This window comes from Belonocnema kinseyi, chromosome 3 (genome assembly GCF_010883055.1).
Source record: "Belonocnema kinseyi isolate 2016_QV_RU_SX_M_011 chromosome 3, B_treatae_v1, whole genome shotgun sequence".
NCBI lineage: Eukaryota > Metazoa > Arthropoda > Insecta > Hymenoptera > Cynipidae > Belonocnema > Belonocnema kinseyi.
Window position 1 is genome coordinate 97,119,997 of NC_046659.1, and position 13,057 is coordinate 97,133,053.

The 13,057-nt window shown below is 30.0% G+C and overlaps 1 long non-coding RNA gene across 1 annotated transcript; it reads right to left on the reverse strand.

Annotated features, from left to right (window-relative positions):
- Positions 1-264: 264 nt before the first annotated feature.
- LOC117168688 lies at positions 265-4,700 on the reverse strand. The gene is made up of 2 exons (XR_004466539.1): positions 4,556-4,700; positions 265-744 (listed from the first exon to the last, which is right to left on the reverse strand). It is a non-coding gene; the product is annotated as an uncharacterized LOC117168688 (long non-coding RNA).
- Between the last annotated feature and the right edge of the window lie 8,357 nt (positions 4,701-13,057).

The window sequence follows — 13,057 nt, forward strand, 5'->3', positions numbered from 1 at the left end:
AGGGAAATTTTTGAATTTCAAGTTAAAAACAAAGATTTAATTTTTTAACTGGCACCAACGAGTATTTTAATTTTCAGCTTGAAATTCAACTGTCATTCAAAATTAATTCAGCAGCACCGTAATTACCTTTCACGAGTTAGTTAGAAATATTCATCCGATTTATCAAATATCGTTAAAAAATTCAGAATTAATTATTTTACAATTTAAAACTAAGATTAATCTTTTTGAAATTATTTCATATATGTATTATTATTGATTATTATATAATTATTGACTTTTAATAGTTTTATTCATAAATCAACAAGTTCTTAAAATACATGATCAATTCAGTGCAATTATAAAGTCAGACTAGACCAACTGTAACAAAAAATTAGAATTCATATAATTTTCGGGGAAAAAATGCTTCGAGTTTTTAAAGTAATTCAGTATGTTGAATTGATAGGCTATTGGAAATTATAGACGTACATTCTTAGTAACTATGCTGCAGATAAATCTTCCTCTAAAGGTTTTCCTTCAGAGAGAAGTTCCTGCTCAACCTGGTGCCGTTTTTCTTGAAGATACGGTCGTGTGTTGATCGTGAAACGATACATCCTGTATCCGAGGAAAATTGCGCAAAATCCGGAGAAGATGAATATCGTGTTAACCGCTCGTACATGAAGCCTGTCCAGACGTTTACTTTTCGACATCCCCATCTCGAAATTTTTATTAGGTCCAAGAGTTTATTTGTTTTACCTGATTTCGTTCCTGAAACACCAGTTTTAACGTTATATTTATAAAAAAAAAGGGAGTCCAGCGATTCTTAGGGAAAATTAAAGGTCTTTTCCAGGTCAAGAAATAAAGTTTTTTCAGGTCTTCTTTTTTTACATGAAATATTTAAATAACCGTTTGTTATACATGTTAAAGGTGAGACATTCCATTTTTTATTGGCCAACATTTTCCAAAGAGAGCAGAACCATAATTAAACTAATTTTTTGCGAACTTAATTTTTGTGAAATATTTGTAGTCTTTTCAAGCCTTGAAAATTTTTAAGCCTATATGAAATCTTCAAATTTTTGTGAAATCTTTGTGAAATTTTTTGAAATCTTTCTTTACCAATCTATTGTATTCGTTTGAAATCATTGAAATTTTCTTTAAAAATTTAAATTAAGTCTAGCGAAATTTTGTTTTTAAATTCCCGGATTATATAATTTCATTCTATTTTAACAAAAAATTGCTTTGTTTTATTTTAAAAATTAGCTAATTGATCATTCAAAACGAAACATATATCAAAATAAATTGGAAAAACTTCCGTCATGTATGCGTGGATTATAAATAGTATAAAAATTACAAAAATAAAACACGGAAGTCGCAAAATTAAGTAATTTGCAGATTTTAATCTTAAAGATTAAACTATTTTTAAAAAAGGACCATTTTTCAACATTTAGCAATATTTTACTATTTATCTAAAATGACAAATCATAAATCAAATATTCTAAACTAAACCATTAGAAACTGAATTTTTTTTAATAGAAAGCCTTGAATCGTTAAAATTACAGTGATAAATTTAAACTTTCAAGGTTATAATTTATATCTTTTGATGTTAAATTTTTAATTTGCAACGGAACATGTTGGATTTTTTGTGCATAAATGACAACTGAACAATTATTGATTTAAAACGAGTTAAAATTAAAAATGGTCCATTTTTAACCATAAAAAATTAATTTTTAACATAGAGTTGAACCCCGAACCAACTAACTAATTTACGTTCCAAAAATATCAATTCTGAACAAAAATGTTATAGTTAATCTTTCATACAAAAATATTATAATTATTGACCAAAACCAGTTAAATTCAACCAAAAAATAAAAATTTTCAACTAAGAAAGATGTTAGAGTTAAAAGAGAAAAAAATTTCAACTGTTCAATTTTCAAGCAAAAAGATGAATTTTCAACCAAAAAAAGAATATTAAAAATTTCAGGTGAAGAAATTAATTTTAAACTAAAAAACTAATTTTCAACCAAGCAGTTAAATACAGTTATATGAAGCTACTGTTACAAACAATCAAACATTGTTGTTCAATTTTATATTGCAATCTTAAAAAAATATAAGCACGATTTCGAAAAAATTCCCTGGCATTTCCAGGGTTTTCCACGTAGGTATAGGCAGCCTGTTGACAATATTACGTTACAAAAATATTTATGAGTTCAAGAATAAGACGTGAACAGTCGAGAAACATTGTTCTTTGAGTGCAACATAAATTTCCAACGAAGCAGTAAAAAACTTTAATAAAAATTCTCTTGTAAAATCAAATTGCAAATTAAAAACATTAGTTGCTGATCAGTGATTTGAAATCCTGGTCATGTCCCGGCTTTCGCACAGTCATTTTTTCATTTGCCCCGGTCAATTAGTCATTCAATTATTTGAAAATAATAAAAGTGCAATAGTTTTTCTTTAATCTATAATATTCGCTTTAATGTTAGTCTCACAATCGCAACCCAATTCAATAAACGAATGCTCTTTATGTTCATTTTGGAGACATCTTCTTATTTTTAATAAACAGTCAAATTTTATATTTGTCATGAAAAAGAAAATACTGAAAATGCACTACCGCCACTTAACATTTGGACATCTATTTTTAGTATTCAAACATTGTTAATTTCTAATAGTAAATTTGATGTATTCTGAGTTAAACATTTTTCCTACTTCAGATAGATTGCGAGATATCCAAATTCTAAACAACATTATGATGGCAGGATGAAGTCATTTTATCAATTTTTGAAGATTCTATTGCAAAAATAGTTCAAGTAGTAAAGTTTCCTCACATTTTAATGTTAAATGTTGTTTTTTTTAGAGGAAATTAGGCGAAACATATATTTCTGATTCGAGAAAAAACAAATGTTTCACACAGTTAGGGATATTTAAATCTGGACATCCATTTTAAAAAATCACAATTTTCTTCAATAAAATTCAATAATTTCGTACATAATTCAGATATTCAAATTTTCTTTACAAATTCTGATTAGTTTTACTGATTGATGCCTTCCTAATATTAGCAACATTCTTTTTATAATATTGCAAAAAGTAAAAAAACTAGGGATTTGCAGAAAAATCTTCTATTTTTCTTCAAATTATGAAAATATAAAATGATTTTCTTAAAAGCCCAACTTTTTTATTTATTGCGATATTTCTTAAAAGTTCTTAGATGTAACACATTGTTTTGCTCAAACTTGTTTGTATGTATCTTTTGTTGTTTCCGAGAAAAATGTAATGAATTGCAAAAGAGTCAAGTAATACAATGATTCGAAAAGAACATTAAAATATCTAAATTAGGTCAAAATTTTAAAGACAAAATTTGAAAATCTTAAAAAATTGACGTAAAAATTAAAATAACATTTTTCACTAAACTACTGATACTATTCGTAACTTTGTAATTTTTTTTTAACGGACATACACGTGTTTGCTAAATTACTCTAAAAAGTGAAGTATAGAAGCTGCCTGATTTAAAATGGATTCGATCCATATAAAACTTCAAATTATGAGATTTTTTTTAAATTTGTTGTACGAGGGAAAAAATTAAAGGGAATTAATTGTGTAACTTTCTTACTGCGAAAAAGCAGAACAAATTTCTGATTCAAATTATCATTTTATGAAGATGACTGAAACGAACCATTTGTTTTACCTTATGCGTATTTGTCAATTTATTTACAATAAAAAATAAATTGTCGTTCCGCTTATTTATTAAGGGTGCACTGATAAAACGATCAACAATCTTGTTAGATTTGGAAATATTTTTTTGAATACATAATTTATTCAACTATTTTCTCGATTAAGCCATTGTTAAGAATTGCAAGCGCTATCGAAGCTTCGTAAACATACTTTTTAATTTTAATAATATAAGAAAAGTAAAAAAGAAAGTCAATTATGCAGATATGTAGTGCACATTTTTAACACAAATAATTTTTGTTAGTTTTTGAAAATTTTAAAAATGTCTATCCCAATGGGAAGTTGGCATAAAAACCATTACAATTTTTCGTATATATTTACCCAAAAGTTGTAACGCGTTAAGATTATTGCCGTTACTTTTTAAAATAAGTAACGCGTTACCATTATCGTTAATAAAAAATGTAACATTCCGGGTAGAATATTACTTTCAAACACTGCAAATGATTAAAATCTGATGGAATCAATTTTTTTAAATAACAACACAATTTCAACGTGCACTTTAGTAATATCGAAAAAAATTCCGATCACTGAATCAACTTCTCCATCATTTTCCGTTTTTTTGTTTTTTCGATCAAGCAGACACTAACAATAAAGATAAAATTATTACATTTTCGGTATTTTTTAATAACCTGCACAAAGAAAAATATGTCCAAAAATTTAAATCATCGTAATTACCGTGATACAAGAAAATGTTTCCCGACTGTTGAATGTACATGATTTTTACATTAAATTAGAATTTAAACAAATAAACTTGAAATTGAATAAAATATTAGAACTTCTTTTTCCACCAAAAACTCATTCAAAAATTCCAATTGCGAATCAATCTAAATAAAATAATATTGTGAATTCTTACGAATATTGCTGCAGATTAGAAGATGAATTATCGAGTAAATGTTGTTAAATCTTCGCCACTTAATGTCATATTTCCATTACTTGATTTAAAAATCCGCTTAATAAAGACGATAAAGACTTCAATAATATAACCTCAAATTGCCTAAAATTGGTTCCATTATATGATAACTTTACTTTGCGAGTTACCACCAGATGGCGCATAAATCTTGCCCGCGAAAAATTACACTTTTACAAATATAAAAATTATCGATAAACAACATTATTTACCGGGAGTGTTCAAAGTTGTGATAGATTAATTCTACTATAAATAAATACCTTATTTTTTTTAGAATATACGTAAATTAAAAGTATACATTTTTTGATGCCTGAAATTAATACAGTAAATTTTGTATTTTGCAAAAATTATTACTAAAAAATCCCAAAAAATTAAAAATAGTTTGATTTTTTTAATGCAATATTATTTTTATGTTCACGATTTATATTTACATTGTTATTTCACCCTTTTCTTTATTATATGTATTTGTTGTTTTAATAATTTTACTAATTCACTTCTGACAAAAATGTACAATTATAACATACCCATCTTACGTACTTTATTGTCTAGAAGGATAATCCTTAATATTTTCTTAAATATTGTGGCAAACGAAACAAGATTCTGTTAAAATAGAGAAGAAAGTTATTATTGTCGCAGTTAAAATTATAAACATTACGGAATAGGTAACTTGAAAAATGTTCTTTATATAGATCATACTTATACAATTTTGTTCAATTTTAAGAAAATATAGGAAGCATGCGACGAAAATATGTACAAGTTTGAAAGGGTATAAATTATACATTTCTTTTTTTCACATAAATATTTAAAAAAAGTCTTTTTGGAATTATACTCGTATTATTTATGATTTCAGAGTAAAAAATGTTGTTATAAAGAAATTCATCTAAATTTTGAACGTTATTCATTTGAAAATAATTTTCATTACTTGTCAAAAGTTAGACAAAACTGTTACCCTCAATAAAGATTTAATAACTAACACACTTTAACCACTACTCAACAACTTTCTATTAAAAAACGTTTGTCAATGAAAATATGAAGAAAAACAAGAATAAATCTTAAATCTCAAAATTAAACAGTTTTCATAAAACATTGGAATTTTAGTCTTGAACATTTTTTATGTGATAACATATAATAAAAAGAAAAATGTGCCGTTCAGAATTGTATTATTTATATTTTTAACCTTCAAAATTTTATGATAAAACTTGAAAATAAAAAATTAATTAATTAAAAAACTCTCTTTTAAATAAAAATTGTAATATATAAAAATTTAAACTTAATATCACGCCCATCTTAATAGGACACGATGAATCACGTTTTGAGTTCGCTAGACAAAAATTTTCAAAATTTTCCCCTCAAGCACTAAAAACGTTGTGATTATAATTGTCATCGCAGATCTTAAAATATTAAATTTGTGGAGAATGAACGCCGGGATTGTATCTAACAATAAATTAAAGAAGCTATAAATCACGATACAACAATACACAAAAAGCCATTTTTGATGTCTCTGAACGTCCTCGAAATTCGGAAATATGTGAAAAGAAATGGTTAAAAATGTTTTTTATACATTTTTTCTACATTTCTATTATTATTTGTGCAGTCTAGAAAGTTTTTGAATTCAATTTTTTGTCATTATCACACCTTTTTATTTTTTTCTAGTTCAAATATACAAATCACTTATAATTTTACCTTTCATTCAACAAAATTAATGGTAACTCTTCTGCATCATAAGATATTACCACGGATATTAAGACGACTCTTATCTAGGATCGACAAAAATCTCCCGACGCAGATCAATATAAGAATTATTATACTTAATGGATTTTTTTAGAAATGACTAAGTATTCTAGTTATAACAAGTAACTGTGGTTATTTCACTCAAAAGAAATAAAATTAGTTATTTAATACAAAAGTCTCAATTGTTTCTAACTTTTCACTTTTCAGTGGTATGTACTATTTCATTTAAGTATATCAAATTCATGAAAACCGGTCATAAATCAATGTAATAACTAAATAAAAATTTCTTGTAAAAGATTACTGCTGGCTGCCAATTGCTGCCAATTGCTGCTGGCTGCGGAATTAATTAGGAAAAATTGTTAAAATGCGCACATGGTTATAAAAATGGTTTAAATAATTGCTAAACAGCAGCTATTGTGGACTGACATTTTATACAAAATCTATGGATTTAAAGTAGCAAATAATTTTGTTTCACGGAAAAATGTCTTTTATTCATCGAATTGTTTATATCATTATAAAAAAACGTTTCTCACTGTAAAACAACTGGAAATTATTTCTCGTTAGTTATGACATTGATAGAAGAATTTCACTGTATTCCCATTTAAATCTTGTATTTTGTCGCATCATGCGCCAGCACCACCTAGACGTGACACCATATTCTCTCAATGTTTTCTAACCAAGCTTGAGGTTCACGCTTTTTCTTTAAAAAATAGAAATAAGTATATGCCAAGACTGGTGCTTTATGCCTAATAAATGTACAAATTCCGGTGTTACAAATCATGAACAAATATTTTAATGTACACCAAACTCTCGCGTTCAGTCATACCGTTCTCAGCCTTCCTAGAACTGCTGGCTCTCTCAGTTTGTCAGGGGAGCAAAGCGAGAGCATTTGCGACATTATATATTTAGATAATATGTAAATTAGAAACGAGTCAGGCGGCACTTACTGTTTACGTTTCGATCCCCCCGGAACCAGCCCAAGGCTATTTGAAGGCAAACCCCGACACTTGACTGAAAGCGAGAGTTTGGTGTATATTTAATGCAAATATATTACCCTAATAGCACGGAACGTTCCGCGGGAACCTTTGGGACGGTCCCTGAGCGTGTAAAAAGTCCGCCGCTTGGGAACGTTCCAGTGGAGCGTTCCAGGAACGGTTCCTGAGCGTGTAAAATGTTCGCCGCTTGGAAACGTTCCAGTGGAACGTTCCGGGACCTTTCCACTGGCATTTGAGGAAAACTTTCCATTATTGTTATTTTGAACAACAATTATCTCGTAAACCGTAAGAGATAAGTAACAGCGTTAAGAACATTCCAGTGAAACGTCCCTGAGCTTGTCAAATGTCCGCCACTTTGGAACGTTCCAGGAACGTTTCACTGTAACGTTCAAAGAATAAAGTATCGTTATTGTTATTATTATTAATGATTATCCGATAAACCGAAGTGAAAGGTCAAACTGGAACGTTCCGATGGTTCCCGCGGAACGTTCCAGGAAGGTTCCCGGGACGTTCCGTGCTATTAGGGTAATATTCTTTTCCAGTGGTGAGGAACGGAAATTACCTGAAAACGGCTTTCAAAAGTGTGAAAATAGGAGTAAAGGGAGCTGCGCGGTGGTCACTCAGGCGTGAACAAACAAAAGTGTTTACATCCGTAGTAGACCTATCTCGGATTTGTTCCCACCCACCGCCAGCCCCAAAACCTGCACAGTATTGGAGTTTCACTGTAAACTCAATCATTTGCGGTTTTTTACGCATTAAACTTTTATCGCCTGATATAATAAAACATAAATATGCAATATTTTCTATATATGTATGCAAATTTTGAACCTCAAAATTACATTTTCAATTTAACGCGCTAAATAGATTACTTCCTAATTTTAATACTTTTTGCTTGATAACGCAAGGCAAGTTCATATGTTTGAGATTTTAGAATGACAAATTGAAATTTTACGTAAAATGTATTAAATTTAGATATGTTTTTAATTTGTTGTTAAGTACATTAAAACGTCAATCAGAAATAAGTTCTGAATTTTTAATTAGAAAATATACAATATTGTAATATTTATTTTACATATTGTAGGAGAATTAAAAGCATTTAGGAAACTGTTACACTTTGCGATGAAAGAACTTATCATTATTGTGTTTACTCTTGGTAAATTATCCCGCGCAGAAATTTTGACATGGTCCCGAATTGGCCTCGATCTGGCAGCCCTAGATACGGCATGATACGGCCAGATTGGGGCGTGCGTTTCTTTCCCTACCTGGACCAGATTCGGAAATTTTTTCATCCGAACTGGATTTAACATAACCAGACATACTGCCTACTCCATACAATAAATCCTTTTAGACCAAATACTTTGATGATTAATTATTTATATTAATTTTTTTATCAAATTGACACATGAATTTTCTACAGTTTTGAAAGCATATGACGTCACACCGCGTTTTTCGTGCTATAAGGGTGCCATACGTTCAGATTAAATAACCGGAATTTCCGGTCGACACTTTTTCACTTTCTAATTTATCATTACACATTCTTAAATAAACAATATTAATTTTTAATTTTATATTTAAATTCTCTGGGTGAAATATACTGGGTGAAAAATGTGAAATATTGACTCATAATTTTTACTCAAAATAAGTTTAAAAACAAAAACAAAAATTTCTTCAAATTTTGATTTACGTTATAAAATTATATTGATTAAGTGATACTTAACTGGTAAAAGGTATAATAATAATTCATAAAAATATCGACCCTAGGGTTCTTATCATGGAAGGAAAAGTAGAAATATAATTATACAAATAGACATTCGGTCTAAACCTGAACTAAGACAATATAAGAAATGGAAAATCAGTCGTTAATTACATGGCGATAATCCTTAATTAGGAGTCACCATGTGATTTCTAATTTTAAATACAACTTGCCCCCGTGCCGGTCTTGGCACCACTAATACTGCGACATTGATCGAAGGCAAGAGGAATTTTAAAAGACTTACTATTTCGCGGATTCCCCCTTCGCGTCCTGAGGATGGCAGCTTAATCCAATTTCTTGTTCTTCAGACTGAAAATAAAGCAATTACTTTAAATTACAAATTACAAAATTTCCACCCGAATAAATTAGGATTTTTTCAAATAAAACAATAATTTACCTGCTTTCGGCTTCCAAATTGCACGAGAATCTTGAAGGGCTTGATAATCCAAAATGGCACTATAACACTTCTCTCGTAAAATAAGGCACAAATTTCGTAATAAAAAGACTTGAATGGAAACTTATAATTATTTTTCAACCCAGATTTGATACTTTACATTTAATTTGTATTATTATTATTATTACACCATTAAGCCACGATCCGTATTTCGATCCAACAGGACACCTGAAAAATAAAAAAATAAACTATTAAATTAGATGTCACTGTAATCAGGACGGTCCCAATAATTGTGAAACTTGGCTATAATTTAATATATTGTTAAGAAATAAGTTAAAATTGACATTTAATGATCAAAACCATTTCTTTTTAGTATTTTACAGTATAGTAAATGCATTTATCGGGGAGGCACATTGCGATCACATGTTCACAACTATGTAAAGTAAAATTTCCTTCAATGATAACCCTGAAATTGCAATTTTGTGGGAGTTATGGAGAAGGAAAGAAAAAAAATTTATTTTCTCGAAAACGGTTCAATCGATTTTGATGTACAAAATGTATGCTGTAGAGTATAGAGTGTAGACCCTAACAAGACTATTTACTATTTACGAAAAAATACAAAAATGCTGTCAACAATTCTGACCAAAATTACAACAAAATTTGTTTCTTAAATTTTTTGAGGTATGTTTTAAAGTGATACTTCCAATTTTTTGCAAGAATGTCCTTAAGTTGTCTGCTTCACCATATTTTTCAAAAATTAATCAGAGTGGTGCGCTATTATAGAGAAAATTTTACTTTACATGCATACGAATCTATGGCAGCAATTTGGAATCAATATATGTGGTGCAGGATTTTGTATGCTTATCCGGCTAGGGCCTTAATTTGTAAAAATAGATATTCCGCTAATGTTTAATAGTTTTCAGAATTTTCGACAGATTTCCACAAAAAAGGCATTAAACTTTACAACAATTTATAGAAAGAAAATCTAAACCTCTGAATTGAGATTAAAAATATCAAAGTTTAAAGAAAAAATTTTCATTTTTTAATCCCGTGTGGTCGGAAACTGGCTAGCCAAAATTTATGTCAAAACCCCAGTCGGGGGTTGACTGGGCTCTGATCGAACAAATTTTATGATCGAATGCTCAGACGGTAGCTGGCCGGGCGATGATTGGCAATAATAAAATTGTTAAACTTTGTTTATAACTAAATTGCTTTTTCTGATTTCATTAAGAAATGGATGCGTATACTCGCATGGATGTTCCACGCGTGGAAATATATTGGATGAATATCTTTTTGACAACACAAATTTTAAGGTTTCATGAGTTCAGACTTACAAACAATACATTTTGTGACAAAAATTCGATGAAACTTTTTTGAAATTCGTACTGTTTTTTTTTTTAAGAAAAAAATTCTAAGTTCCATCTTTATGAAAAATTGCATATCAATCTTAAACGTTGCAAAATAGTATAAAACACCTAACAACCAAACCTTACAGGAAAGTTAAAAAAATTTTATTATTAAGAAATTTTTAACATTCACGATTAAATTTCTGAGTTCCATCGTTAAAAAATTTTAATGTCCATAAAAAATTACATTTCCTGTCATTGTAAAAAGTTGTAAAATAGACTACAACGGAAAAAAACAAAATATCACGCGCTCCCGACTGCTAGGCGTTAGATTTAGATATATATATATATATATATATATATGTGTGTGTGTGTGTGTGTGTGTGTGTGTGTGTGTGTGTGTGTAGGTTTAAAATCCCGTAGCGTTAGAAATTTTATTTGTAATATAATGTTTAAAAATGTAATATATGTATTTACTCTAAACAGGACTATTAATATTTAAAGTAAAAGCACTTGCAATGATTTAACATTTATTTTTTTAATACCTTTTTTGTCTCTTAACCACTACGTGAAAATAGTTAATTTTGTCTGTGTGCTGGGAGTGTGGTATTTCATATATTAATATTCCCCAATTCTGCAGTAAAAAAAATTGAGATTGATTCCCTAATTTAGTGATTAATGCTCTTTATACAATTGAAACCCGAAAGATTTAAATCTAGTAAAGCCTTAATTGATCTTATCCGGGCTTCGGTCGGGCTCACCGGCCAGTTCCCGGCAATGCTCCATGGCCGGGCGCTGGCCAGCGGAGCGTGACGATGCTGGTCGGATTCCGACCAGAAACCCTGGCCACAGCCTGACTTAAAGTCGGGCTCCCCGGCCAGCTCCCGACTTGAAGCCGGGCTCTCCGGCCGTAGAATGGCCAACCCCAGACTTAAATTTCCACCCGGGATTATGCGACTTGAAACTTCGAATCAGTCTGATTTTAATTAGGACATTACTGAAATTGTTTCTGATAATTATGGTAATTTCTCAGGATATGGCCGCAATACTTAATTTTCAAATATTCCTTGATTTTTGTCCGACCAATGTTTCATTTTCCCTGGCCATTAACATTTAAAGTACAGCATTTTAATCTTATGATAATCAATTAAGTTTTCAACAATACAGTTGAATTTTTAATCAAATAGCCGAATTTTCAACCATAAAAATTAAATTTTCTATAAAAAAAACGAATGTTCAACAAAATGCATGAATGTTTTACCAAAAAGGGATAAATGTCCAATCAAGAAGATTAGTTTTATACGAAAAAAAGACATCTGCAACTAAAAAAATAAGAATAAAATTTTTAATTAAAAATTTCAAAGTTACATTTTAAAGATATGTTGAGCTGACGTAACCACATGTTCGAAGTGAATTAAAACATATTTCACAATTAAGGGCTCATTTAAGGCTAATTTAATTCCCCATTGCCAAATTTAATACCCCACTATTTGAATAAAAAAACAGCTGACGTAACCCCATGTGAAATAAACCTGGAATCACGTTATGACGTATGTCAGGCCTGTCTAGATAGGGGAAATTTCATAGAAATTCCTCATTTGCCAGATGGGATTTTAACTCCACCACCGACCTCTACTCATTCAACTTCACGAGAGCGACCCCACCCCCTCCCAACCAAGCCTCTCTACCTGAGAAGAGGGAAGCAGTGATGGAGCTCGAACATGTGGCGATTGAGTCGATTTCTCACTCTGGCCAGGCCTCATCTACATCATAATTAACGGCTCGTTTAAGGTTCATTTAATGCCCTATTGAATAATTAAATACCCAGCATTTTAAAAAAAGAGGACGTTACACACGTGAAAATAATATTGAATTGAGCTCTGACCTATAACATATTTAAGGGCTCATTTGTAAGGCTTTCAAAGTCAGAAAAACATATTTTCTAAAAGCAACCCCTAACCCTAAAAAACGACCCTTCATACAAATTGTGCAAAAATTGTAAATCGATCCATATCAAATTTTAGGGGTTATTTCATGCTAATTTAATGCCCTATTATCAAATTTAGCGCCCTGATTTTTGTTAATGAAACGAGGGGATACGCTGGCCTAAGGCCTAAGCTGAACCGTCGCACAGTGGGGCAATTTGGCAACACCAGCGCAAAAATCTGTAACCGCGTCAAATTATAATTAAAAATTATGAAACTTGGTACACCGAAGGTACGAATCTTT